The 27,347-nt window shown below is 29.5% G+C and overlaps 1 long non-coding RNA gene and 1 pseudogene across 9 annotated transcripts; both read right to left on the bottom strand.

Moving 5' to 3' along the window:
- Positions 1-2,468: 2,468 nt before the first annotated feature.
- On the bottom strand, positions 2,469-4,349 carry LOC138313295 (uncharacterized; annotated as a pseudogene).
- Positions 4,350-19,358: 15,009 nt separating this feature from the next.
- LOC138313294 (uncharacterized) lies at positions 19,359-26,913 on the bottom strand. 9 transcript variants are annotated; one of them, XR_011207167.1, is made up of 8 exons: positions 26,780-26,913; positions 26,376-26,462; positions 25,452-25,955; positions 25,122-25,200; positions 24,406-24,484; positions 23,933-23,973; positions 23,367-23,435; positions 19,359-19,828 (listed from the first exon to the last, which is right to left on the bottom strand). It is a non-coding gene; the product is annotated as an uncharacterized lncRNA (long non-coding RNA). The 9 variants fall into 9 exon arrangements; XR_011207168.1 differs by having other exon boundaries at positions 23,367-23,432; XR_011207162.1 differs by lacking the exon at positions 25,122-25,200 and adding an exon at positions 20,991-21,209.
- Between the last annotated feature and the right edge of the window lie 434 nt (positions 26,914-27,347).

Below are 27,347 nucleotides of genomic sequence, written 5' to 3'. Positions count from 1 at the left end.
TAGGGGGGATACACTTTTATCCTATGATATATATTACTTATCTGTATCTATGCTTTTAGTATTTGGGGATACTATACATAACTATTTTGATACTTTGACTTTCTGACATAGGTTTTACATACTTATCCTATGGTATAGATATTGACTTTTCATGTTGATTTATAGACTTATTTACAGATTTCGTGATTGTATATGGCTATAGATATTTGCTTATTGTTTATAGGATGGGGGGATACTTATCCTTTTAATATTATAGAAAAATTGAATTTATCTGATATAGGGAAATGGGGGGATACATATCCTATGGCTATAGATATTGACTTATCTGTTATATAATTTAGGGGGGATTTATCCTATGGCTATAAATTTGACTTTTGATAAAGGTTATATGATCACTTATTTGGTATAGATATTGACTTTATCTGACATTAGAAATTTATCCTTAAAATATATTTGATAATATATTTATAAAGACATTGTCTATCTGACATATATCTTGTAGGTTAAAAAACATATCCAATTTTAAACTTTATAAATATTACTTACTTGAATAGGGGGATACAATACCCTATCCTATATGTTTGATTATCTGATGATTTTGGCTATAAACATATTGACTATCTGATATAGTTATACTTATTATGCTTAATATTGATTACATATATGGTTTAATTTGTACATATTTTTATCCTATATGCTATAGATATTGAAACTTTATCTGTATTAATAAGGTTAGGGTAGACTTTAATTTTCTGATATAGGTTAATACTTATCCTATGGCTTTTTAATATTGATATTGACTTATTTTTAGATTTCATACATATCCATGGCTATAGATATTGACTTATTACATATTCAAATTCCATTATATTTTATAGATATTGACTGACATTCTTTAGGGGGGATAACTATGGATATAGATATTGACTTAAGTTCCTGATATATATTCAATACATATCCTAATAATATTGACTTATCTGACCATAGATTGGGAATTCTTGAGGGGGGGGATATGAATATAAATGGCTATTTTTTATTTGACTTATCTGATTAGGTATCAAGTTTGATACATATCCTATGGCTATATTATTGACTTAAATCTAAATTAGGTTAAGGTATACATATCATATTGCTATAGATATTTAACTTTATCTGATGTTTTGATACATATCCTATTATTATTGATTATCTCAATAATGATTTATAACTATCTATTGTTTACATTAAAGGGGGGTAATACATATCCTTGACCTATTGAATGTAAATAATTATTGAATAGTGATTAAAAATTCGAAATATCCTGATGCCAATAGATATTATTAATTCAATGTAAATGATTCAAAAGGGGGATAAAAAATGATACATACAATCATTGTTCTTTGGCTGATATAGCATTGATCCAAATTTTTTTATAAATGACTGACATAATTAGGGGGGATTAAGCAGCAATAAATTGCCTATTAAAATTTTTTTTTTTCTTGTATGGCATACATCAAAAATTCTTATTTTAACATATCTAAATTATCGAATTGACTTATCTGTATATTTAATCATTTTCGTAACTTATTTAAAAGTTTTTACTTAATTCCTATAAATGATTAGCCCCTTTTTTTTTTTACATGATATCACCAATTTGAAATACAGATATTTCTATATATGGATATTTTTTCAATTTATTTTTTTTTTTCGATGATATATTAAATTACTATAAAAAGCATTTATAAATGACTTAATTGACTTAGGTGAGGTTTCATTTCATGGTATGATATGACTTTATGTTTTCTTAATTCTATATAAAATTTATTTGTTATTTATTTCAAAATTTTCCATAATTTCCTATATGTGAATACTTAGTTTTATTGTACTTCACTTTAGGTTAGGAGTCATGACATATCATTTGTTAATACTCTACATGACTTATCTTCAATTAAAAAAAATTACATACTTTATCATAAAATTGTCAGGTCCGATTTAATAGGGGGATAAATATTTTTGTACATTATTTGATACAATTTATGTGATTTTTATACATATCTATGGCTAGCTATAATATGACTTATATTTTTAGTTAGGGGGGATACATATCCTACATTGCTTTAGATCATTGGTTCTTATCTCCAGGCTTACGTTCATTTTGGTCACCATATCTCGGTATAAAAAAAGCTTCAAAATTGACCACAATTATATTGAATTTGAAGCATACAAATACTTGGCTACTTAGATATTACATCTGACATACTATTAAGTAATACATATCTACATAATATTGACTTATATGAATATTAAAGATCATTTATTACAGCATTAGATATGGACTTCAATTTTCAGAATTTTGTTTTGTTTTAAAATATGTTATAATATTTATATGCTGTGTTTATTAAGCCATTTTGTTGTTGTTATTGATTTTTGTTTATATATTTTGAAATATTAGAAAAAGGATTTGTTGTTTATTTAATTTTATTTTTATTTCATTTTTGTTTTATTCCAGGTTCACAAAAAAGGATTTAAGAATAGTAAAGAAATGGCCTGAAGAGAATTGGAGTTTTGTGTTTATGTAATCATTAGAGAAGAGGAACAGCTTCTAGGAAGGTTTTACAGTTTATTTTTCTGTATTTGTTCTCATCAATTATTATTTGTATGTTTTGTTTTAAAATGTTTGTTATGTTAATTTGTTTTGTTTTTGCTTCACTGATGTAATATCCTTTGTATATACTGTACCCTATTACTGTTAAAAGTTTATTTATTTCTTTGTATTTTGGGTATGCAATTTTATATCCTAATACTAGATTTTTTAAAGTGATCATGTCTCTGTTGTAGCCTAGGGTTTCAAAGATTTGTTTTAATTTATTGTGGAATGGTTTTAGATATTTACATTTTATGAAATAATGTTCATAGTCTTCTTTAATGTTGCAGTGATTACAGTTTGGTGACTCGCTTATTTTCCATCTATGCAATGCTTCTTTTGATGCTAAGATTTTATTCAAAAGTTTCCATCTAAATTCTTTTTAATTTGTTGTTTTGTAATTCATTAAAGATGAATTCATTTGATGATCTTACCATGATATTTATATCTTTTACTGTTAGTTTTTTTCCCAGTAAATGGTAGCTATGGGTTTTTCGGATCTTTGATTTACAAAATACTGATATATAGTTTGATTTTTGCATTTTTCTAATTTAATTGGTTCTTGCTTTGGGAGTTTTATTACAAGGTCATCTTTAGTTTTTATTGTGAAATTTTGTATGTTGACATTACTATTCGATATTTCCTCAAGCCATGTCTTGGGTATGGCTTTTTTAATTTTGGATATTTCTGATAACCAATTACTTTTTTGATTGATTTTTCGAAATAAATCATTATCATCTATTTTGCGGTTGTTGTTTAGTAAATCTTTAACTGTAATTATTCCTGATTCTATCCAGTTTTTGAAATGTAAAGGTTTGCCGCTAAATTTTATATACTTGTTACCCCATATTATTTGTGAAAGTATTGTATTGTAATGTTTTGGTTCTACTGATTTTTTCAATTTCATTGATGCAGATATCATTTCAAAGTAAAATGGTGAAAGATTTTTTCATTTTTTGGAATGTTTTTTAAATTATCATTGTTCATTTTTGACATATAAGATAGTTTGGACCAAAATTTATTTAGCTCAAGCTGAGGGATAATTTTCCATAGTGCAGTGTGTTTTCGAAATTTTTCAATTTTTTTAACCAGCTTACTCTTATTGTGTCTATATGTGCTTGTAGGTCTATGTTGTTTAAAAACCACCTTCAATATATGGTTTAATCATTGTTCTTCTTTTTACTTTTTTTCCTTCTTACCATCCCAGATATAGTTGTAAATTACTTTTTCAATGAGTTTGACTGTGTTTTGGTTAATATATAGTGTTGAAATTAGGAATGTAAGTTGTGGTAATAGTAGGGATTTTACGACTTGTATTCTTCCCTATTATGGTTAGTTTTCTCATTTTCCAGTTGTCTATTTATTTTTTTTATTTTGTCTATTTTTTTCATTCCAATTTATTTCAAGCATTTTGTTATGATTGAGACAGAATTGTATTCCTAGTGCTTTAATTATTTCCTCAGTCCATGTGATGTTCTCAAAGTTATCTTCAATATTAGTATTAGTTTCTAGTCTTATTCCTTTTGTTTTTTCTCTGTTGAGCACCAGTCCTGAATATGTGCCAAAAGTTTCTATTATGTTTAGTGATTTTTGTATGTCTTGTTTTGATTTTAAAAATAGTGTAGTATCGTCTGCCAGTTGGGATATTTTTTTGTATGGTCGTGTTTGATTATTTTTTAATTGTTATTCCTAATATGGTTTTGTCATTCCTTATTCTTGTTGCCATGATTTCAGCCACCATTACGAAATAGTAGTGATGATGCAGGGCAGCCTTGCCGAATACCTCTAGATATGTTTATTGGTTCTGAAATCCATCCATTGTTGCAGATTTTGCTGTTTATGTTATTATAGAGTATTTTAATTCCATTTTATAAAGTGATTATTAAAGCCAAATTTAGTGAGTGTTTGATAAAGAAAATTCCAATTCAACAGTATCAAATGCTTTTGCAAAATCTAAAAATAGTATTGCTCCCTGAATTTTTTGTTTATTTGTATGGTCAATAATATCTTTGATCTGCCTTATATTATACCCAATGTATCTCCCTTTAATGAAACCATTTTGATCAGAGTTTATTATTTTGTGGAAGAACTGCTTTCATTCTTTGCGCTAAGCATCTTGCTAATATTTTATAGTCAGTGTTTAATAGTGTTATTGGGCGCCAGTTTTTTATGGTTTAATGGGTCTCCTTTTTTTTGTACAATAATGAAAGAATACCCTGTTTTTGTGATGTTGTTAATTCGTTTTTATTGAAGCTTTCGTTGAAGCTTTTTGAGTAATATGATTTCTAGTTGTGGCCAAAATTCTTTGTAAAATTTCAACAGTCAATCCATCAATACCTGGTGACTTATTTAATTTCAGGTGATTTATAGCTTCTTTTATTTCTTCAGTTTTGATGATGACAGTCCATCACAGGATTGGTTAGTACATTCTATTTATCAAAATTTTTATCTTTGATACCCACCATACATGACATCTTTTTTAGTTTATTTTCATTTAGTATTTATTGTGATTTTTTGTATCAGCTAACTGCTAACTCAATTAAGTTAACTATTATTTCGGCAATAGTTAAGCTTTATACATATATAAATTGTGAAATAGTGACATTCCGGGGTAACTGACGTCGATTATTTTGTGGGCCAGTCGTTGAACCTCATTACATGTTTAAATTATACACATTATTTTATAACAGACTTTTCTGATTATTTTTTTTTTGTACTATTCATAAAAATCCAATTCAGGGGCATAAGATCCATGGTACCATTGTTGGTTGACATAAATTTGACAAATTGATCCAGGCTAATGACCTTTAGGGTTCCAATTGTATTGCCATTTTTAAACGTGGTCCTTTATATTAATATTTCGCCCGTTTTTTTTCAATTGTTCAAGAATGGGATAGTAACCAAATAACTTCATAAACATCCTTATTTTTATTTGGAACTTGAGTTTAAAAATGGCTCTGATTAACTGAATATCCGGGAAAAATTCATGGGCGGATCAGAATAATTCATTTTCTGGGTTATTTTTACTAAAAAATTATTTTCATTTATCATTTTATTTATAAGATACATTTGAATTTGTTTTGCATGTATTACATAAAATGAATATTATATTTTTAGGGTCAATGTTATTTTTAAATTTAATTTAGATACTTATATTTCCCATGTCTGATGGGCCACCACTTAATATTGCTTTGAAAATTATAATAATAGGGGTCATTATATTTGAATTGTTTTTGGGTTTAATGTTTTTTGGAACTTTTTATCATTCATTGGTTTACAAAACATCCTTTGAAAGGGAAACAATTAAATGATTCATTGTTTTGACAAGACTGGATGTGCATAACTTGGTAGGGTATTTTCCAAAAGTGGGAAAAATTTAAATGCAGTTCACTTGAAAACTGTAACTAAATTATTTTTTGTCTCATAGTTTCAATTTTAACCTTTAAAAAATTGAAAACAATTGATATCCATTCAACAAATATGTCTTTTTTCATTGTTTTGTAATTTAAATTTACCATGAAATATTCATGTTTATTAATTCTGGATTTTGAACTTTTTAAAGAAGCATAATGTTAGAATGACTTTTTAAGATGTCATTATCTAAGATGATTGGCTTTTGAGAAAATTTTTATTAAAATTTTGCAGATGACATTTTTTTGTGTTATATTTAAATTCGATTATCCTATCAGTGTTATTGATCTTTATTCTTAAATAATTTAAGGATTTTCAATATTACAGATTTTTTTTCTTCTAAAGTGTTTACAATATCCAATTTGGGAAATTTGCATTTTAAAATAGGGGGGATAATTACTAAATGCTATTTTTTCCATGCCATACCCCCATTTTTTTTTATTTGGACGGGTGATGAAGAATCCAGATGGCAATAAATTTGTTTTCAATTAAAATCATATCCTTAGATGCTTTTGGCTATTTGAAATTTTAAAGTATGGTCATTTTGTTTTTATACTTTTGTTTGCATTTTTACATGTGAATGATTTGGTTTTAAAATTTATATCTTTATCCATTAAATGACCTTGATCAAAATTGTTTCCAGCCATTTACTCTCCTATTTTGATAAACAATTTTGAAACTATGTTGCAATATTATTTGTTTTATTTTGTATACTTAGTTTTATTTTAAAAATGTTATCTGAATATTTTTTAATTTTTTTTTATTAATTTATTTCAGCCAGGAATTTTGATTAAAGCTTTGATATTATTTTAATACAATGTGGCCAGGGGCGGGGATTATATCCTATGTAAAATTTAATTTGCTATCAAAATATCTAAATGAATGCAGATTTTTTTTCTGAAATTTGTTATTTAGATCTTAAAGTTTGATTATTTTTGTAAAATGTAAATTATTTTAGCACATGATATATTTCCAATTCATTTTGTTTTTTTTTTTTTTAAAAATCCTAAAAGATATGTTGCTAAATTTGAGGGTTCAATGATTTTTTGTTATAAAGAGAAATATGTCCCATTCTGATTTTTTATTTAAAATGTTTCATTTTATTTTATTACCTATACAATAGACTTATGAAATATTCAATTTATTCTTGATAAATGATATCTTTCATTTGCAAAAAATTTTTGCATTAATCAATTATTCATATTTTTCATAATGATAATACATTGAATGTCTTCTTATCAAACGGTGGGTGTTTTTTTTTAAAAGTTTTATTATATAGTGCGATACTAATAATTTTTCATGTTTTTTTGATTCCATTATGAATATTTGTAAGAATTCCCTTGACAATGATGTTGTTAATTTTTTTTTTTTAAGCATTGATTTTGAAGTTTTTTATTAATATGATTTTGTGTTACAAAAATTTGTAAAAATGATATTTTCAATTGTAGTAGTAATATATGTAAATATGTTTTACCTGTGACAATTTAATACATTGGTGTCATTTATTATTTTTATTGTAAAATTTTTGATGACCAATTTCAATGATTGGCTTCTTCTTTTTTTAATTTGTTTTCAATTTTGTTTATTATCTATGTAGGATAATATTTTTTTCCAAATCAGTGTTATTAGTTGTGTAAGTTTTTTTTTATAATATTGTGTTATTCCTTTGTAAATGTACATCTTTCTTGTTTGGTTAGTTATTATTATGGTCATTTCATTTTCATTGTTGATTTTACATATTATAGCTTTTTTTATTTTTTTTTTTTTTCTAGAGACAGAAAATATTTTGTGTTTTTTTCTCCTTTTTCTATCCAGTTAACTCTTGATCTTATTTTGTGCTCCATATGCTTTTTTTTTACTGTATAGGTTTTCTAGTTTAGTCTCAAGTTCATTTTTGATAATGGTATTATTTTCACTTTCTTGTTTTTCGTTTAATTTTTGTAGTGATTTTTCAATTTTTCTACTTTAATTTTTGTTATTTTTTTGCAATTTTTTACTGAATGCAATTGATGTTTCTTTTATTTCAATATTTTTGTACATAGTTCCCATGCAGTGTTAGCGTCAATGGTTTTGTTATTAACTTGTGTGTTGTAATTTTTTATAAAAAAATTTAATAAGTTCTTTGTACTGCGAATCTGGTTTAGAGATTGACTTTTGTTAAATTTCCAGTTTTAGCCAGGGCCCCTATTTGGATTTGTTATTATTATTATTGACACTGCTATCATGATCTGTATGTTTGATCATTTGGGACGAATATCTGTTTTAATGACATAATTTTTGTTTGTTATCTCCCTTGATGTTAAAAAATAATTCAATTTACTAGAAATTATTCTATATTTTGTATTTGATTTTTTTTCTTATTCATGATCCATGTGAATTGTTGTTTATTGGGTTTTTTTCAATCTCCACATATATATTAATCAAACTTTTTTAAAATTTTTAAAGATTATGTACAATTTTTGAATTTTTTTTGAAATTTTTGGTACAATTTGATAAAATTTAAATTGACTTTGACTATTTGTTTTCCATTAAAAGAAATATGATAAAGTTTTTTGCCTGTGTTTTTACTTTTTTGAATAATCAATAGTTAGTTTGCGTTAACTTTTCATTTTTTGAAATTTTTCATTATTAGTTTTGACCAAAAAGTAAGTAAATGTTCTGAAAAAACATAGGATTTTTATTATATCTTTTTTTAAGGCAATTAATTAATTTGGGACTTTTTATGAAAAGGATTTAAATGAAAAATTTGGTATTTGCCTTTGCCAAATTTGGGTCACAATTACATTTTTACATGAAAAAATAGTTATTTTTTCGATTTTGTTTGAATTTGCATTTTTTATGCATGTAATTGATAAAAAAACATTTTTCAAAATAAAGTGTTATTTTTTTTTCAGATGCCGAAATCTCAGCCCTGATTGCTAGCCAATTGACATCTTGAAAACACGAATTTTTAAACTTTTCTAAGACTCAGTTTTCAATTAAGATTTTTGAAACTTTTTATGAAAATGATTTTTCATGGTCCAGAAATAAATTTTTTATTCATAGATGTGATAAAAAATTTTACAATGATGGCTATCATTGCCATCTTGTACCATTTTGGATTCATTGTTTTCTTTCAAATTTTATGTAAATTATCGAAAATGTCGAATTGAAACTTTTGAAATAATTTTTTCATGGTTTTTTTTTTTCCAAATTTGTTATTTTTTTAATATGAAACATAGTGGACGCAACAGTTTTTATTTTTATGGAATTTTTGATAACACATTTTAATATTTCTTTTTCAATAATAAGTGTTTTGCGATTTGGATTGCTCAAATATTTGCATTAAATTTTCCTGAGGTCATTGTCCAGTATTTTTTTTTTATCATATGTAATATTTGAAAATGGCAAGATTTAATATGTGTTTATTAATAATTGTTTAAATTTTTTTTTGAACTTTTCTCAATTTTTTTTAATTCATTTTTTATTTAGTATAGTTTTTGACTTTAAATGAGTTTGACTGTTGAAATGTTCCTATATAATGGTCCCGATCAAATTTTTATTTAAGTTGGGTATTATATCCGAAATTTTTTATAGTTTGTATTTTCCTATTATGTTAGTTTTCCATTTTAGGAAACTTTTATTTTTTTTAAAATTTATTTGTTGCGATTTTTTCATTCCAATTTATTTACTTGCATTTTGTTTGATTGAGACAGAACATGTATTCGAAAAGTTTATTTATTTTTTCGGGATCCGAAATCCAATATAATGCCACATCTCAAATTATTGATTCATTTTTTTTGTTATTTTTATTCTTCTCAAGTTCTATGTGCGATTTGGCTGAATTTGCATGAAATGATCCTTTTTACATGGGAATATTTTGTCACTGTTTTGTTGTTATTTGTTTTTGGTTTGTTACGATCCGAAATCCAAGATGGCCGCTGTTTTTTACATATTTCCATCTTGATATTTCCTGAACATTTATGAATTGTTTTTCACATTTCAAAATTATGTTTCGTCTGCCAGTTTGTAAACTTTTGAAATGGTTGAATGTTTGATAAAGGTTGTTATTTATGGTTTTTGATCGAAAATCCAATATTGCATAGTTGCCATGATTTTTAAAAAACATTTTGAAACTTTCTTTTGTTCTCAGTATGATGGTTTAAAGCCTTGCGAATGAATAATCTATTATGTTTATTCATTGTTCTGAAACAAAGTATTGTTGCATTTTTTTCGGGTCGATGAAATACAAGAGTTTTAATCCATTTTATAAAGTGATTATGAAAAGCCAAATTTTAGTGAGTGTTTGATAAAAAGAAATTTCCAATTCAACCAGTATTTCAAACTTGCTTTTGAAATGATCCTAAAAAATAGTCCCGACAAATTTTTTGTTTTTTTTGGGTTTGTATGGTCAAAATATCAAGATAATTATTACACCAACATCTCGCCATCTTGAAAAACCATTTTGAAGAGTTTATTATTTGTTGGAACTAATGTTTTTAGATTTGGCTAAACATCTTGCTAATATAATTTTATAGTCAGTGTTTTGGTAGACAAAAGTTATTGGGCGCCAGTTTTTTATTAATTCTTTTTTTTTTGTAAATAATGAAAGAATGCCTGTTTTTGATTGATGTTGCAAAAATTATTTTTTTTATTGAAGCTTTCGTTGAAGCTTTTTAATAATATGATTTTTAGTTGTGGCCAAAATTCTTTGTAAAATTCAACAGTCAATCCATCAATACCTGGTGACTTATTTAATTTTTTGTGATTTATGTCATTTTTTATTTTTCATCCAAGATGAGTCCATCATTTATTGGCTCTCTTCTTTTTTTAAATTCCTTTTCAATTTGTGTATTTCTCTGAAACTTGTGAAATGATAAATGACATGTTTTCCGATCATTGTTTATTTTTTTGTATTTTTTGATAATATTGACCAAGATAGGGTTTCCATTGAGCCATTTGTTTGGTTACATTTTTTGAACTTTTTCATTTTTTGTTTTTTTTTTACTTGTTTTTTTTTTTCTAGAGACAGAAAATTTTTTTGATGTTTTTTTTTTTTTTTCTATCCATTTAACTCTTGATCAAATCCATTTGATGCTCCATATGCTTTTTGAAAACTGTATTAGGTTTTTCTAGTTTAGTCTTCCAGTTCATTTTTGAATGTTGTATTATTTTCACTTTTCTTGGTTTTTCCGTTTAATTTTTGTAGTTATTTTTCAATTTTCTTCTAAATTCATTTTTTTGGTTATTTTTTCCAATTTTTTTTACTGAATGCAGTTTAATGTTTCTTTTTTTTCAATTTTTCATAGTTCCCATGCTCAGCTTATTGAATTTAGCTGTCACCCTTGCATTTTGTTATTAACAATGGTGTCCAGACAAAGTGTTGTTTTTTTTAATGTTCCGAAATAAGTTCTTTGATACTTTTTATTGCTTAAGAGACTTTTTTAAATTTTCTCAAGTAGCCAGGGCCCCTATTTGGATTAGTGTTATCTATTATTATGACATGATCCTACACTGCTAGGTGATCTGTATGTTTGATCATTGCTGGACGAATATCTGTTTTAATGATGTTTTTTGTTGTTATCTCCCTTGATGTTAAAAAAAATAATCAATTCTACTAGCTTCTTGTATTTTGAGTTTTTTCTTCTCCATGTGAAATTGTTTTTATGAGGGTTTTTTAATCTCCACATGTCTATTAATTTCAATTCTTTTTTGAGAGTTTTTAGATTATGTACACATTTTTTGATTTTTTCTTACAGATTTTCTATCTATATGTTCTTGTATATCATTCCAGTCACCTCCAATGATAATTGGGCCTTGCTGAAATTCTGTAATTTGTTTATTGTGTTTATTTTTTTGAAAAACCTATTTCTATTATGCTTGTCATTTGGTGCATATATGTTGATAATGGTAAATATGTTTTCATTTAATATTTTTAAATTGACCATGTGATACAACGCCCATTTTCATCAGACCATGTATTCATTATTTCATGATTCAAATTCTTTCTTAGAAGGATTGAAGAACACCTCTGCCTTTGACTAGTGCCAATAGTTGTGTATCATATCCCCTTGCCATTCTGTATTGATGAATTTAATTATTTGTTTGGTGAAAGTGTGTTTCTTGTATGCATACAATATTGGCTTTTTAGTTTCTTTAAAACCACCCATTGATAAAACTATCACTGTTTCTTTTTTTTTTTTTTTTTCTCGTAAGCCCTGTGTGTTTAATGTAATGCAATGTATTTTATATTTGACATTATAGATCAGGTTGTTTGGATTACATGTTTTATTTTTATTATAATTTTTTGGTTTTGTTTGTTTTTTTTTTTTGCTTATGTTGCATTTGTTTGGTGAAAATGAAATAAATACATACAGTAATATATTTCCATATGTTATGCACATATGTGTATAGAAATATATATATATAGATTAAGCATACTTATATTAATAGAAATCTATATATCGTAATATTCTAAATTTTCGCTCTTAATTAATTTGCTTGGGTGATAAAACATGTTCACTTAAATTATACGTGCTATATATAAGACATATTGATTTTTTTAATTTTTCTTCATATTTTTGGTTTCTAATTATTGTTTTTTCGCCTTTTTATTATGTTATTCCAGGTCAGAATTTTTTTTTAATATTAAATATTATTTAATTTTGTCATTTTGTCCGTATAATGTTTTCAATTTTTAATCCAATTTTAGTTAATTTTATTTTTTTCTTTTTTTCTAAAAGAAAGTCTAAAGTGAATTTTTTTAAATTCATTTCATGAGTCATTTATTGTTTTTAATTACTGGTAGGTTTTTCATTATTTTTTGCTTTATTTACATATATTACTTTTTGTGTCATTCTTATGGCGAATTTATAGTTCTACAAGTTCATCTTGATTTTTTATGGGTTTTTTTTTATTAAAGAAACCGCTTTTCTCAAATTTTTGAGGGATCTTTCTCAAATTTCATTGTAAGGTTCATCTTTATGGACCATTATTTTGCATATTTTTGGTCTTTGCTTTTTTATTTCGAAAAAAAGTGAGTTTTTTTATTATATTTGTCTAACAATTTGCATTGGCCGACAGGGTGAATATCTTGTTGGATGTCATAATAGTTTTATTTTATTAACAACTAGATTAGTAATTATGGTTTTTTGTTTTTTGAAGGGTTCTTTCTCAAATTTCATTAGGTCTCCCCCCAAAATTAATTGCGTGCATATTGCATTTTGGGACCGATCAGTCATTCAAATTTTGGATTTTTTACATAAGGCGGGCCATCTTGTTGACAGTTTTTTTTGATATGTTAAAAGTTTGTTACGTATATTTCAAAAGTTAATAGCAATCATCAAGTGATTAAACATGTCAAAATTTTTCTTTATTTAACAGGTTTTTCGGCTGATTTATTTCAATTTTGCATATTGCATTTTGATCATGGAACCGATTCTCCATATGCATCAACTAGATTACAGGTTTAGCCATACTTTTTTTTTTTTAGTTTTTTTTTTTTTATAATTATTTCTCAAAAGTTCTGAAGGGATCTTTTTAATCAAATGCAATCTGATTTCTTATATGTTTTTTAATTACCTTTTTGTATTTATGCTTGTTCATTACACCTTCCGATCATTTTTTGAATTTTTTTATGACTTGACAGGCGGCCGGAGGGGATCATTTTTATAAAGTTTAGTTTTACAAATTTTTACCGCATTTTTATAAAAAATACTTGATTAGAAGGATCTTTCTCAAATTTCATATGTGTTCCATAAACTTTTAAACCCTAGTTAATGCAATTGCATTTTTTGACCGATCGGTAAAGTTTTCAATTTACCATGATTTGACGATTTCGGCCATTACAGTTTTATAATTTTAACAACATTGATAGTAAAGTTTTTGTTTTTTAATTTTTTTCTCAAATGAAAGTATGTTTTTTCCTTTATTTTCTCAAATTCCAATGCATTTTTTTTTTAAATTACCCATTAGTTGTATGCATTGATTTTTTGGTTCTAACTTTTTTATGGATTTTTACCATTTTTGTATTTTTTTTCAACTATTGTAAAAAAATGGCATAACCACCCGCCATCTTAGATTTCATTTAAAGTTTGACAACCACTTTTTCTAGAAATACTATAATTTTATCTTTTCTCAAATTTTATATAGTTGTGTTTGAAAAGTTTGAAAAGCATTTTGTAAAAAATTCCTCTTTCCATTGTCAGATTAAAATATTCGTGGGTTATGATGAATTTGGGAGGAATTTTTTTTCGATTTTTTAATAAGTTAGTTCAATTTTTTTTTCATTGAGTTTATTCAAATAATTATAAATACATAAACATATATTCATTGTAACTGGTACATAAATGTATGATTTCAATATAATATTATCATATTTTGTAGAATTTTCATTACTTTGTCTAATAAAATGGTTCATTTAATTTTCTTATTTCTTTGTCATTTATTGTTAATTGTCCTGGAGGGATCATCATTCACCAAGTTCTTTTGCTTTCTTAGGTTGTCTATCATCTGTGAGGGGGCTTAATGGCGACCTTACCTCATTTGATATACTGGTTGATTTTCTTGAAGCTGGTGTTCTAGGGGTAGATTTATCTAATTTCGTAACGAAACTGTCTAGTGTACTGGACACATTTTTTTTTTTTTTTTTTTTTTTGGTCTTACTTTTTTTTAGGATTTCACTTTCTTTTTGTTCTTTTTTTGGGGGGGGGGCTGGAAGTTTGAGTTGGTGGGGTGATGATCATCTTGAGGCACGCGTTCTTCTGGAATACTAGCGTTGCTGCAAGTAGATGATGTTTCCTGTGTAGTGGTTGTGTGATAAATATACATAAACATATATATTCATTGGCCCAATAATTCACTTGCCCGATATTAAATTCTACTTAACTGGTACATAAATGTATGATTTCAATATAATATTATCATATTTGTAGAATTTCATTACTTTGTCTAATAAAATGTTCATTTAATTTTCTTATTTCTTTGTCATTTATTGTTAATTGTCCTGGAGGGATCATCATTCACCAAGTTCTTTTGCTTTCTTAGGTTGTCTATCATCTGTGAGGGGGCTTAATGGCGACCTTACCTCATTTGATATACTGGTTGATTTTCTTGAAGCTGGTGTTCTAGGGGTAGATTTATCTAATTTCGTAACGAAACTGTCTAGTGTACTGGACACATTTTTTGTTTTTTTGGTCTTACTTTTTTTGGATTTCACTTTCTTTTTGTTCTTTTTGGGGGGGCTGGAAGTTTGAGTTGGTGGGTGATGATCATCTTGAGGCACGTGTTCTTCTGGAATACTAGCGTTGCTGCAAGTAGATGATGTTTCCTGTGTAGTGGGTTGTGTGAGTTCGATTTCTGTGTCGATATCACTTTCATTACCCGTCTCTTCATCACTTGATGATGAGGTGTCAGATGACGTGTTGTTCAGATTTGTTGGACACTCCGTCATTACATGACCAGTGCCTTTACATAAGCGGCACACTACTTCGTTTTGACAGTCTTTTGAAGTGTGGCCTGACTGTAGACATTTGTTGCAGTTTAGTTTGTCATTTGGCTGTCCTCTGTGAGTTATAACAGCCCTGTATCGGCCTATTTCCATAACTTTGGGAAGTGGGCTTTTCATATCCTTTATCAGGGCGATTCTGTCTCCAGTTTCGCAGTTGGTTAACCTTCCATCTACTCGAAGTTTTTCTCTGAAGAAGCTTTTAATATCACAACCCTTCAGAGTTAGAGTTCTTTTAATTTGGCCGTCGTCAGCGGAGAGGGGTATATTTTTTATTCTGACTCTTACGGTATCTTCCTGTTCATTATAAAGACTTCCCGGATTTGTCATATAGACATTAACGCTTTTCCCACGAAGGGAGAAGTTTCCGGTGAGGAATTTTGTCCTTGTTTCGTTATTGTCCATGTAAATTCTCCAAAGCCCGCGAACTCTTTGTAAGCCAGCAATATTTTCTGCTGGAACTACGTTTGAAATTGCTTTGTATAGTTCTGTATGGTTTAACCATTGATCTCTGGGCGGATTAGGTACTCCAAAAAAGTCAATTTCTTTGATGAAAACTGGTTTTGCTGTGTTCCTCACCTGATCAGTGTCGGCCATTGCTGCCTCCGCGTAGGATCTGGCTTCGGACATAGTTGATTTTAGGGTATATTCACCACAAATATAATTTGAATGTCACTTATAACTTCACAATCTTTAGGCTGATCTTCTACGATGAGAAAAGTTGCTTAAATTCATGTAGAACTTCTTTAGAATGAAAATTTTTCGTGGAGCTGAAAATCTGACCTCTTCCATAGATCAAGGGCAGATCACCGATATTTATAATTTCTAGTAGGTTCCAAAGTCGGATTGTGGATGGAAAAAATGATACGTTTGAGAGCTGGAGACGGAAATTAGTTGTTAGCATTTCGAAGATTATAGGAAGAATTTTATGAGACTAGTGGGGGTAACAATGAATAGAGGTAGTTGGGTGTAATTTTAAAATAGTTTTCTACGGGAAAGACGGGAAGTAAGTGGTTCTAGACCGCTTTCCAAATAGTGTATTTCTGCTAGCATAAGACGGTAGGCCAGTAATTATTCTAGCAGATTCAATCTGAAGTTTTTCTAATTTTTCTGCGTCACTAAAAGAGCACCCATCCCAAACCTAGCATCAGTATTCAAACAGTGGCCGAATATATGACTTGTACATTTTTATTAAAGTTTGTTTATTAAGAGTATATTTAAGTTTTTGACTAACACTTACCTGTTACATATATTATCAATGTGGATTATGTGGATCAAAGTGTTTATGATTATCTACAAAATCTACACTTACATTATTGAATTTGATATCGATTAGGTGATCATGTTCCGTATTAGAAATAAGTAAAGATTCCGTCTTTTGGGGGTTACTAAAAGTTACCAACCATTTATTTGCCCAATTTTGAATTTTCATAAGTTCTTCGTTAATTTTAGTTTCTATTTCCAAAATTGATGGCCAAGAGCATAGCAAGGAAGTATCATCAGCAAATAATTTAGACAGACTTTCGAGGTTGTCAGAAATATCATTAATATACAATATAAAAAGGAACGGACCTAATTCTGAACCTTGGGGGACACCATAATTTGTAGATTTGACGGAAGATTTACTATCTCCTACAAAAACATGCTGTTTCCGATTACTGATGTAATTTTTTAACCAATTTAGCAATTTTCCGCCTATGTGATAATTTGCTAGTTTAACATTCAGTCCCCTGTGCCACACACGATCGAATGCTTTGGAAATATCACAGAAAACTAAACATGTTGAGTGCATTTTTTCAATATTTTCACATAGGGAATGGTAGATTTCAATAAGTTGGTGAGATGATGAATGTCCAGGTTGAAAACCTGACTGATATTTGTATATGAGTGAAGTATGAAGTAAGTACCAATTGTTTAGATATTTGACTACAAATCTTTCAAAAACTGTTCTTATTGTACTTAAAAAGAGATATAGGTCTATAGTTAGTAGAATTATGCTTATCTCACTTTTAAAAGGATGGCATGACTAAAGCTAATTTCCACTGTTTTGGTAAGATACCAGTATCCAAGGAAAATCTGAATATTGGAAATAATGGTAATGAAATTACAATTGCCCCCCCCCCCCCCTATTCCCCAGGACTGGGGGACAAACATGTCTTTTTTCTAATTTTTCTGCTTTGATTCCATTTACAATTAGCCTCCAAAGTCACTCCTAGTGCTTATGGTTATCTACAAAATCTACACTTACAATATTGAATTTGATATCGATTAGGTGAAAATAATGTTCCGTATTAGAAATAAGTAAAGCCTCCGTCTTTTGGGGGTTAAAAGTTACCAACCATTTATTTGCCCAATTTTGAATTTTCATAAGGTCGTCGTTAATGTTAGTTTTTATTTCCAAAATTTATTCCCCAGAGCATAGCAAGGAAGTATCATCAGCAAATAATTTAGACAGACTTTCGAGGTTGTCAGAAATATCATCAATATACAATATAAAAAGGAACGGACCAAATACTGAACCTTGGGGGACACCAGAATTTGTAGATTTGACGGAAGATTTACTATCTCCTACAAAAACATGCTGTTTCCGATTACTGATGTAATTTTTCAACCAATTTAGCAATTTTCCGCCTATATCTAATTTGCTAGCTTAACATTCAGTCCCTATTTCTATTAATTTCTTTGTGATCGCTACACTGTCGGTCTATCAATGACATTGGTGAGGTGAAATGTATGGACAATATATCGTAGATTTTGTGTGAATTTCCGACAGTTAAAAGGTCAACATTTATATCGCCAACTATACAGATGTGAGACCACTGATGTGTGGAGTTTCTTGGAAGGCAGTGTCTATAGAAAGTTGTAATTGGTCCCAAAAAGTATTTGAACGCGTTTCGCGGGGCATAATAAAGAATGAATTCTTTTTCATTAGCAAAAATGTTTAAAAAATCAAAAATACGTTCAAATGGTGGATACAAGGAGTCCCTTTGACACAAACCCAGAATATTGTTAGAAATTATCATTTTAGGTCCTTTCTTCCTTTTTAAAAAAGGCGAAATAGATAGAAATTGCACATCAAGGAGAAATATACCTAGACCTTTATTAACACTGCAACATTTGAAAGAACCGCACATGTAAAGTGAAATAGTCTGACAAAGAAAACCAGTCTAAAAGCACTCATTGGCCTTCCAAAAGTCCTTGTATAGTATATCAAAATAACAGTAAACATCTGTTAAGTGTTGACCATTGAATTTATGGAAAAGCACTGTATATATATGTATACTGTTAGTAAAAAAAATTTGTGCCAGGTCCCTGTGACACAGACATAGGACGGTTTAGGATTCCTATAATGTAAATTAATTTCTTCGTGTGCAGATCAATTTTGATGGAAATTTTATTTTTCTATTTCTTAAGAAATTATACTGGATATATTATTAGCACTAATATTACAGACTTTAGTTTTCCTTTGCCAGACTATTTACTTTAAAATTGAATTGGCAATTTTGTTTCGAAGTTAAAATAAATGTTGATTTTCATAACGCGGGTCGTCTTATGTTTCCCGCCGTCGTCCTAATTAGTGCGCGAGTTTACTCTCACTGCATCAGAGAGTAAAACAGGGAGATGAACTGTTAACACAGATTACACACGACATTCGTTTATAAGGATCAAGATTACACTGGATACTTATAAACAAATATCTTTAAGATCTAAATTAAGTTTGGCCAAATAAGTTACTCCGACAGTGTAGACAAGATATGTATGTTCTGCTTCGTACCTTATCCAAATATAAATTATGTCATTTCTAAATATTTTAATTGAAATAAGAACACAAGACTGACATTCTTTTGAACGCTGTATTAGGCTGATGGATTGGTATTAATGGACGAGTATAATGTACATGTCTGAGTCCCAAGTCTTTTTATGAAACCAAGCGAGCCACCCAACCTGAAAATCCTGCAGTGCAGGTTAGCAGGAGGTGCACCAGCACTCAATGCTTAAGATTTCAAATGCTGGATTTAAGAAGGCCGCGAAAACAAAAATATGACCAAATAAGATAGTCCTTATATTAACATGACCGAATAAGATAGTTTTTATTAAATATTAACAAATAAGATAGTCTTTATTAAACAGTCTTAAAACGAATAAACACCCAGTGGACATCCAAGAAACATCTGTAGACACTGTATAAACACTGTAACCTCCAAAATAGGACATCTCCGTAAAGTTAGGTCCAATGTATGCTGGTCCTCTAGGATCCTACACCAAGTCTAGAACATTGCAACTTATATACACAGAAATCATTCCAAATTCTACAACAGAGAAAACACCATTAGTTCCTGCACAAATATAGACAATGCCTGCATGCTGTCTAATCACTTTGATATTTAAATCTCTGATATTTGTCAATAAAATTCTTTGAAATTGAACTAGAACATTTGCAACTTAAAACAAACATTCTGATGATTAAATTATAATGACTGTATATATAGAAGTAGATATCACACCATACATCTGGAATTTATAGAAATCCAGAAATTTGCCATTTGTCCGAATGTCAATCAACAAGCCATATTTCTCACAGACTTCAGACCACTGACATTCTAATCCGACCATGATCTGATAATTAGGTATATTGTATTGAAATATTTTAAAGCTTTTAAGGATGCTCTGGTGAATTTTTTTTTTTTTTTTTAAGACTTAACTGTTTTTCTAGTATAGATTTTTGGAAAAAGGAGTTCATATCAAAGTTGACAATGGAATAAAAAGAATATGATAGTCAGATTGTGTGCTTGGTTTTGAGCTTTTACATAGTATGAATCAGATACTTATTTGATGCGAATTGTGGCGGTGGCATTAAAGGTCATTCTATACTGAATTATTATTATGAAAGACTAAGCATGTTAAATTTTTGCAGAACTTATACAATCCGAAAACAGGAAAAGAATATAGAATTTGAACTTGTATATATATTGCTCCTATACCTGTTAAATTTTGAAGATGAAAATATTTTTTGTTTTTTGGGGTATTTTTTTTTTACAATTTTCACAGATTCAGCGCTTCACAGAAAAAAGTGCAGTTCAAAAGAAAACAAGTTGTTGTTTCTAAAACAATCATGAAAATAGAGGGTCAGTGTGCTTGATTTTTTATGACTATAAAAAAGTTGTTATTTTTTTCAGCTACTTTTGTTAAAAATTATAATTATTTTTAGCTTCATTAAAATGTTAAAATGAAAACCTGATAGTTTTGAAACAAAATAATAAGCTTTATAGATTGTGGGACAGTACTTCGACAAAATATTTTCTAATTTAGAACGTTTAGAATTTGTTATATAGCCCTGCAGGTAGGGCGTTAGAATTGTACCTGCTGCCCCTATTGCATGATCGTAAAAGGCGACTAAATTTAGGATCTTATCTTTTCTCTTCTTCCTAATTGACTTCATCCTTCCTAATGCCTCCCTTGGCACCGCCTCACCTTTGGCCTTTAGTTGAGCGTTCGCCCCTGTGAGGTAGGCTCTGGGTTCTGTCCCCTGGCCGAGACACACCAAAGTCTATAAAAGTGGTAGTTTCTGCTCCTGCTTAGCGCTCAGCAAAAAGGGAGTGGGACGACTGGTTCGCCCGTTGTCAGTATAATGTGACCGGGTGGGGTGTGTGTTTCTTGGTGTCTTCGGCGGCATGCTCCAGTGATATAGCACTATAAAAAGGGCAATAGTTCCACTATACAAGAAGACACAACACGAATATACCGCAGTCTCCCAAAACACGCACCTCGCACAACATACACGCAACACTACGCATACATGGGAGGCCGTCCTTACATGACCATAGCTGTTAATAGGACGTTAATTAATCAAACAAACAAACAAACAAAAGTGGAGACAGTACCAATTGTACAAAATAGTTAAATTATCAAGAGACACAGTGAATATGTACTACTGAAATTCCTATTTCAGATACTGTTCTAGTACTGTATGGAACCTGCCTCAAAATGATCACTCATTGCACATTAAACTACCATGATACGGTCTCGCTCTAAAGAAAATTGAAAACAAATAAAGTTGATTCCTTAAGATGGCAGGTTCATTTTTTAACTTCATGATAAGGGAGACAACTTATGGTTTGTTTTGTGTAGACGCTTGATTATTGACAGATGCCTCAATGCAGGCTCTGCAAACTCTTAAACGACACATGTAATTATGCTGAACAGGGTGCATCTTTTGAAATTATTCATAAATTAAATGTACTTATTTCAAAATAACAGTTATAACCTCCATAATCTAAGTTTGTAATTTTTTGTTCACTATATTGATTAAATGTTGTTATAAATTTAGGATTGAAAATATTGACATCTAGGTGATATTTAGAAGGAAGATAACTGCTTAATTGAAAATCGTTATCAATGACATAATGTTATAATTCTTGCTACATCTTGGTCTTCTGTCAAAATTCCCATCATGTTGATAATTCAATGATTATTGTATTACCATGATTTTCCTGTTCTGGTCTACAAGACAGATGGTCATAATAGCTCAAACCAGTATTTGTAGAAGAATAAAATTTGAAATTAACACTTATTTCCAATCAAATTTTTCAATTTATTTTTTTGTTTTCAATTAACTTACTTTATTTCATTAAACTAACAAATTAATCACTAAACAATAATATATACAATTTTGAAATTTATGGTTATATTATTAACTATAGAATATAGGAAAGAAGTCCTTTGTAGTGAGAATGTGAATTAGTAGTTTTAATGATAGGGTCAGTTCGTACGCGCCTCCCATGTCGGTCCAGTCTAGTCGTTTGTGTCCTGTCAGTTGGGAGGTTTTTCGTCAATGTCTTGTAGAGTTAGTATAAGGATTAAAGAACTGTACTTTTCTATATTCTATAAAACAAAATTTTGGAAAACAAGTTACAGGTACTCAAAAAACAAGACATGATATCAGATAGTTTGTTTACTACAATGGCTATCTGCAGGAAATTTGGAAGATTATTCATTATAAGAATGATTTTCAAAAATATACTGGTTAATGCAAGAGCTAAAAATGATCCTACTGGCTCTTATAGACTAAACCATCACATTAACAAACGTGTCTTTATTGTTATAATCTAAAATTCTTCATTATTTGGAAAATATTACTACATGTAATTGTATAATTGGAAAATAAAAGCAGAGAAAAGAATTTAGAATTTTATCTTCTGCAATATTAATATGATTATATTATAACACTAAACATTATTTTAAAATTATGGAGGTTTCTGTTTTGATGAAAAAATAGGTTTTCTTCTTTTGAATGAATAAATGTGCTACAATGCTTCTTCCGAGCCTCCTTTGACACAAACCCTTTTTTTACCCCTGGCCAAGACACCATAGTCTATAAAGTGGTAAAGAGAGTGGGAGGACTGGTTTGACGTTGTCAGTATAATGTAAAAGGTTGGGTGTGCTTGTTTGGTATCTTTAGTGAGATGCTCCAGTGAGATAGCACTATAAAAAGTTACTAAATGGCACAACGCTTAACATACTGCAGCCTCCGAAAATTTGGTCTGTGTAATAAATATTTACAACATGTTCTCTGTCTACAATAACTAATCTATTAAATTGTAGTTGTATATTATTAACAAAGTTATTTATTCACCAATTACTTGAATATTCATTTGTCAATATCTCTATAATCTGACTAAATGTAACATAAAACAGATGTACTTACTACTATATGTTTAATAACAAAATTGTTTTGCAAAATGTTTTTCTCATAATTTTAATATAGCATATTATGCCTTTATTTACATACACATTATTATAATGTGATGTTGTAATTTTCAGGTTGGAGGAAATAAAGACTATTATTACCTGAATGGAGCTCTGTTCATCACTAATGGCCACAATCAAGGAACGTCTGCCATTGGTTGCACTATCCTGCTTATTACGATGAAAAAAATATAGTATAATAAATAAAAACAAATTAATTAAAAAATAAAATTATTTTAATCATTATCATAACAATATCATAAAAAAAAGCTCGCCTCTGGACGCTTGTTAATTTTAATTCAGGTTCCAGTTATACAATTACAATTCAAAATCATTGTGGATATTTTTCTTATAAAAAGACATTTTCGATTCTACAACATCTCTTCTGTCGTCCTGGATTTAGATGTCACTGGTTGGGATTGGGAATGGGGGTAGGGATGTTGGAAGGGCAAATGAAAAATATTTAAAATATTTAACATGATACTTTATTTGGTCAGGATAACCTATATCGATCGTATTTTCCCAATAGAACTTTACAATTCATATACAACAAATGGTCCCTATCGAGGAATGATTGCCATCGGTTGTTGCTATCCTGATGATGTCACGGACTCATTATCCTGATGGTTGTCACTAATCTGATGGAGATATCCTTTTGAGATACTTACCATTTTGGATTGCCAGCAAAAGTCTCCAAACTATGCTGGAGCTGCCATTGGGGAGAAGTAGTGAAAACAATCAGTATGGTGGAAAACATATATGTTGATTTAAACCAGTGAATACATTGTTTATTGTTGAAGTTTCTATCAAAATTCATAGTTACTATTAAATTCCTTGTCTTCTTTTTGAGAAATAACATGAACAATAATTACAATTATTGTTAATGGACAAAAGGACGGACGAACCTGGACCACAGATAAATAGTATAAAGCTTGTAATTATAACAACATTCTACATAATAAGAAATAGAATCATCTTATAAATGACCACATTACAAGTGATGATTAGAAGCAAGGAGACTTACGAAAATATATAGAATTTACCAGAAAGGATGTGTTCACCTAATCTAACTGTAATTAGCAGAAAATGATAATTCAGTTTTTACCTCAGAAGTAAAGTACACTAATTAGATATATCCTACCTGTAATTATGAACTTTATATGTTTACCAAATTCTTCTGAACTCAAATATCACCCTCAAACATCAAGCCGCGGGACAAACTGAAAAAAACAGAGATGAACAGTGAATTGACAATGAAATTGATTTTTAGCAATTATCATATATTAATTACTGAAATGGTATCGATCAGTTTTTGTTTTTATATTGAGTATATATTTGGTAATCTCTCTGATCAGAAAGAAACAGAGGATATTGATATTAATTAAGGGGAGACAATTCCAGACAGAAACAGATTCAACCTTAATGAAAATATAGAAATATTTAGTGTTGCATGGAGGGAACCTCCATAGCCCTTTTGTTTACAAATAAACAAAGGTGTTTGCATCTCAAGAAAAACATAGATAAAGTCTAAGGAAAAGTGTATTATGTAACCGTCACATCAAAACCCGTTATTTGTCACACCTACCTGCTGATCTCAGTACATATATAGGACAATGACAACCTGAACACTGGTTTTGATTTTTAAGGTCATCTCACTTATCTGTGAATTCTTTATTTTTTTTTTTGAGATTTATCATCTTGTTTAACTTTTAGGTAGAATTCCCCACCAAAAATTGATCAAAATTTTCATTAACTTCATACCTTGATTATTTCCCCATATCAGAAACGAATTTTAACCAAAAACAGAGAATATTGATATCAATTAAGGGGGAGACAATCTAAGACAATTCAATTTACATGAAACGTAAAGTATGCTCTTCATGGAATTCGTCTGTGTCCAGTCGTCATTCATCTTGGCTTTGAATGCCAACTGAAACTTAAAGATCTTCAATTCTTAATTCAGATATTCATTATAATGATTCTAACAGCAATGACTTCTGTCACATTATTTTTAACTGAATAATGTATTTGATAATTGGACCACACCTTTGTGTCAAACACATGTTCATTTTAACAAGTTTCATTTTCCCTCCATTTTCACCTGTGCTTTGTTCATTGACATTCCTTCGTTAATGTAATTTTCACATTTCCTAACCCATTTCTCCTCATTAGCAAGATCTGACCTACCTCATTTTGGTAACAAAGGATTCTTGTTCGTTATTTTTCCTTCCTTCGAATTTTCCGCTTCATTTGGCACTGGAAGGCAACTTTCAAGCCTGGACTTGTGGATTTTGGTCACAGGTGCCCCAATGGTAATCCAGGCGGGCTTTTGGTGATGACAGTTCCATTTTCTGATTGAAGGACAAAGGTTCTACAGCAATCGCACAGTCAATTCAATGCAGTTGTCCCCAACAGCACAGCACTACCCTTTAAAGTGTCTACGTTAACTATAAGTCGGAAAGGTTGCCGATAATTACGGGGACAAATTACCTATTTTCTGTCTTTCCGTCTAGAAAAGTAATCCCGCCCTATACCAGAACACTCTAGTATTGTACGTTTATCCTTTTGGAGCGAGCGCCGCTGTTAGAGACAAAAACGATGAAATTGATTGCGATTGTCATAGAACCATTTTTCAATCAAATCCTGATGGTTGTCACTATCCTGATGGATCAAAAGGCCCAGATGCTGGATCTGTTATTTGGGTCAAAATAGTGATATCATTAGTATGGTTGTAAACATATGATTTAATAAATAAGACCAGTCAATGCATTGTTGTCTATTTTTATAGTTAATGTTCTATTAAAAATGTGAAGTTTTTGTTTTATTTTTCTTCTTAAATACTTCATTTTAACCTATCTTTCCTTTTCCAAATGTTCTAGACCTAAATGCCAACTTAAATATTTGATGTATTTTGAAAATGAATATTTTTTTTCTTGTAAAAGGAATTCGATTTTACCACTTATCTTCCAACCATCATAGTGTGGAGTGGAATGGATTTGGTTGGAATTGAAGAGGGTTAGGGAGGGGGACAATTAGACACTGCAATATCACTGCAGTTTAATTTCACAATTCAAATATAACTTTTCCTTTGAGTTTTAATAGTAAATTTACCTGAATGGAGCTCTGTTCGTCATTAATGGTCACTATCAAGGAACGTCTGCCATCATTTGTCTCCTGGTTGTTGTCATAATCCTGGAGCTGCCATTGGGGAGAAATAGTGAAAACAATCAGTATGGTGGAAAAACATATATGCTGATCTAAACCGGAGATTACATTGTTTATTGTAATAGTTCCTATCAAATTTGCAGTTACTATTAAATTCCTTGTCTTCTTTTTGAGATTAAGTAACATTAACAATAATTAATGGACAAAAGGACTGACAAACGCTTGACCACAGATGAAAAGCGAATATAACAGCGACTATCTGATGATAGTTTGCAAAACATGCACAAATTTGCAATAGAACTGAAATTAATTATACAATTTTGGTAATGGTAGTTTTATAAGGAATATACCTTAATTAAGCTCTGCTAATTACTAATGGTCGCTATCATGGAACGTCTGCTATCGGGTTTCACTGTCACTTTCTTCATGGTATCGCTATCCTGAAAATATGAAAATATTTGAAACAATTATTACATGCTGATTTTTTTTTAAGATACCTAATATTAAATCCCCACCTCCGATACCACCCCAACTCAAAATCATAAGTTCTGCTAAAGTCCCTCACCTGAGACAAATAAATATTTTATCAATTCTAAATATTCCCCGCCCCAAATAACCAGTACACTCCAACACTTCATTTCGAGTAACCTTATGTAGGCATGGACTATATCCCTATAATGCCACAAATCCCCCCCCCCCCCCCCCCAACTGGATGAATGTGGTCCCAAGTTCTTCCAGTTATGAAACCAATCGATGCCACCCTATCCCCCCCCCACCCTGATAGGTGCAGGAATCCCCCCCCAGTCCGAGTACACCACAAATATAGTATGATCATCCATTAAAACAAAAATTCTAACCAAATGCTGGATTTAAGGCCACGAACTAACCCCCCAACAACACACCCTACCACATGTGAAT

Source organism: Argopecten irradians, unplaced genomic scaffold (assembly GCF_041381155.1).
Source record: "Argopecten irradians isolate NY unplaced genomic scaffold, Ai_NY scaffold_0636, whole genome shotgun sequence".
Classification (NCBI taxonomy): Eukaryota; Metazoa; Mollusca; class Bivalvia; order Pectinida; family Pectinidae; genus Argopecten; species Argopecten irradians.
Note: the sequence above shows the minus strand (reverse complement) of the source record. Positions and strands in the feature narration are given on the sequence as shown.